This window comes from Aedes albopictus, chromosome 1, assembly GCF_035046485.1.
Source record: "Aedes albopictus strain Foshan chromosome 1, AalbF5, whole genome shotgun sequence".
Lineage (NCBI taxonomy): Eukaryota > Metazoa > Arthropoda > Insecta > Diptera > Culicidae > Aedes > Aedes albopictus.
The window spans coordinates 168,266,533-168,270,622 of record NC_085136.1 but is presented as its reverse complement, the minus strand read 5'-3'; positions in this window follow the sequence as shown (position 1 = coordinate 168,270,622).

Below are 4,090 nucleotides of genomic sequence, written 5' to 3'. Positions count from 1 at the left end.
GTGTAAATTCCCCAAGTAACCATTAAGCCGTAAAAATGGCATTAAGTCGGCTCTATAGTCGAATGTAGAACCTGGCTAACAGAGCTAATTGGTTCTATATCCTCTTATAGAGCTGCTCAAAAGCCACTTTTGGCGAATTATTCGGCTGATATACGGCCAACTTTAATATCGTACCAAGTCTCTGGAGCGAAAGTTGTCAAAAGTGAGACAAAGAAAAAAGAAAAAAAATGTTTATCTTCTGTTCTTTTCTAACTTCCTTTGCTTCCATTGAAGTTGCTTTTTTGCTACTTCATCCAGATTCTAGCTGTTGTCCTCCGAGTTCCTGATCAAGTCCAAGTCCGTTGCCTTTTTCATCTGCTCCACCAATGCACCATGGGAATGGTGTGATCAAACTAGTATTTAAACCATGAAAAACAAAATAGTTTTGGCATTTCGAGGGTTGAAAATGATATGGGATGAGGATGATTCAGTGGTAAGGTTGGTGGTGATGAACGCAGGAATTGATGCAGGAGAAGCAATGTTTATATAAATGGTCGGGAAACGTTTCACAAGAAGAGGGAAACAAGCTGGAGTTTGTCTTGATTGAAAAAAAAAATGGAATAATCAAGATAATCAAATTCCATTATCTATTTAACAACATCATTCCGATAAACATGCCAACAACAAAAATAATCCCGTTTCGTCAATCCCGTCCGACATGGATGTTTAAAATGTATTGATCATAACCGACTCGAGTCTGTTTTGGTCGAAATCTATTTTGATTGATATAAACGTCATGTGCTCCAAGCCCTGTGACAGCACTGACAAACTTCTTTACAGCTTGTAGGCTTTATATAGGCTTACAGGGCTTAATTTAGTTCTTACTGGTTATAGTGCCTATAAGCATTAGGAATGCTTATATAGAGCTTTTTAGCACTGAAAAGCTGTTTAATGGCCGTTATAATGCTCAGAACAGTGCTTAGTGGTTACCTGGGTCGGTATTGCTGACTGCACCCCAAATTGGACTGACACAATAGTGTGCACACACCTTCAAAGTGTGATTGCATCGCAGGGACACATCGGATCGAGTTGAAGTCTTCGGTGCACTTATTCCTTGTAAATGGAGGAATAAGTGCACCGAAGACGTCGAGACTATCCGAGGCAAATGTGCCGAGGTGCCGAGGTAAAAGTGTGATAAAAATCACACTTTTAAGGCGTACCAAAAAAGTGTGAAGTGCCCCACACAATGCATACGTTTGCGTGTGCGTGACAGTAATTTGACACATTTCCCATGGGAAAACTGTCAAAAAAACGCAAACCTTGACGGAACGGACGCTATGTGTTCCAGGCTTTGATAGTCCAATTTGGGATGTAGTCTGCAATATTGTCGCGCTTATCTTAGATTCTCAGCAAGCTGCGTTCGAAACGCGCAGCCTCAGATCGCGCCAGACCGCGCACGTATGATTTGTACACGATGTGCACCTTGGCTAAAACTGTTTTGCAGCCACCGGGTTGGAGCTGTCAGCCGCCGTGAACAAATCAAACGGACGCAATCTTATATGGCGGCTGACTCAGATCAGCTAGGATGCACAATAAATAAATTCTTTTTATATTGCGGGGATTCCACCTCTTTAGACCCCTGCGCGAAAATTAGTTGCGTGGATTTTTCTTGCGTGGGCCCACAGATATAAAACCAGACCGCGTCCTGGTGTTTTTTTACGCTGTGTTGTTGGGTACACATTTGGTGATAGTTTTGCTTTGTAAACAAACATTTATAACGCACCTACGCTGGAAATGAGCCTAATCATTGATTTGCGTCGGATTCTATAAATCTTCACAACGGGCAATATTCTCTTCTATTCTCTATTCTCTTTTATTTTCTTCTATTCTCTTCTATTCTCTTCTACCCAAACTAACAATCACTCATTTAACAGGCACCATTATGACGAATTAATTCAGCATGATGTTGAATTGGCGATTAAAAGTAGAGGTTATGTCGTTAAAATTAAGAAGTTTGAAAGGGAAATAGGGTATGTGTTCCATCAGTAATCTCATGCTCCTATATTCATCCTATTCGAAAACAAGCGATTACGGCACCGATTGATTTCGTTCTTTTTGTTTTCATGGGTGCTCACTACTAAATAACAAAAAATACAAAAATAAGAAACAAAACAAACAGCGCTTCAATCCTTTGTTTTTTGTAGGATGAAAATGGGAGCCACATGCTTAAGAAGGGAACCAATACCCTACCCTTGGAAATACCAGTTCCCCGTCAGTTTAATCATCAATTTTTTGGTAAATTTATCGATAAAATGAATTTTTCTACCCCAATCCCACATTAAATTTTATCTGAAACGACTCAATCACTAAAATACGAAATGGGATTTCACAAAACTTAACCTCACTTTAGGAGGCCAATAACATTTGAATTATTTTCACGTACATGTTCGCGTTTTGTTCACACAAATTTGGAGAAGTTATAAAACATCATGTTGTGCACCAACTTAATTTTTTGTTGTTCAAAGCGTTTTACAAATCTGGAGCTCGATTTGAATAGGTCGTATGTGCTTTTGTCGATATAAAATTCGATCAGTTTATTTTAGTCATTGTAGCAATATGGCAGATATTTTGCAAACTTTTAATGATAGAACAGAAAGCCTGTTACACAAAAGTGAGGATTCTGCTGTATGTATCAACTTTGATCAACTTTAATGATTCGCGCTGTTATAAGCGAATCCAACTGATCGAATTTTTAATCGACAAAAGCACATACGACCTATTCAAATCGAGCTCCAGAATTACATATAAAATTACCTAAATCCGGAATAGAACTCGAGACCTGTCGATTGCCAGGCATGCGTCCTATCTGCGCCGTCCTAGAGATGGTGAGATGCAGCCGAGGATGCAGCACCCAAAGCAAAACATAATCTTCCATTGACTCAATGATGATCACTCCTGAACTTGTGTTCATCAGTGGTGAATTAGTAAAGCACGTGGTAATCAACTGAACAACGCCTTATACTTCAACAGCTGTTCAGCCCAAAATACGTGTTTTCCATGGAGCTTGCTGACGTTTATTCACCTCTCTCTTTCAAGCATGCAGGCGGGATAGGATTTGTTTTCATCGGGAAACTTTTCCTGATGTCAACAAATCCTATTCCACCTGCATGTTTGAAAGAGAAAGGTGAATAAACGCCAGCAAGCTCTATTCTGATTTCGCTGTCAGTATTTTTAGCGCACGGTGAGAAAACTTGTATCGAATGCGGTCAAAAAGTGTTGGTCCTTATTGAAGATAATGTTTCCAGACGAACTAATTGCGATATGAATATGTTTTTATTTTTTTTATTAAATATCGATCTTTAAAAATGTATGACAATATGTGATGCGGTATGGTCTTGGACATGGTGCATTCACAGCATCTGTTCAGGTAATCTAATCTACTCATGCTCAGTCGAAGATCCATTAAGCATTTTATTTTTATTATGCTTTTGTCATGGAATCTTGATATTATGTTCAATAAATAGTGCATAAAGATGTTTAGGGATACTTGAAATGTGTCGATTTCTGAATGCTGTATGGTATGGCTGTATTGGGTCTCCAGTTAGCCTAGTGGTTAAGGCTATGGATCGCCAATCCGGAGACGGCGGGTTCGATTCCCGTTCCGGTCGGGAAAATTTTCTCGACTCCCTGGGCATAGTGTATCATTGTACTTGCCTCACAATATACATATTCATGCAATGGCAGGCAAAGAAAGCCCTTCAATTAATAACTGTGGAAGTGCTCAAAGAACACTAAGTTGAAGCGAGGCAGGCCAAGTCCCAGTGGGGACGTCGAGCCATTAAGAAGAAGAAGAAGAAGAAGAAGAAGTATGGTTATCTAGGTGACTGTGGGAACAATATTCAGTAAACACGACAGCACTAAAATGTCAAATGCATCGATCCAAGCGTCTCGTACAATCGAACTGCTGCGGAAGATAAAAATATAATGATCAAGGTACAAAATATCTTGTCACAGACTAATAATAATAAATAAATGCCTCATTTTTACGTTGATTATGTCTCTTGGCACTCAATGTTAAACTATATAATTCTATTCTGTTTTATTTTATGTG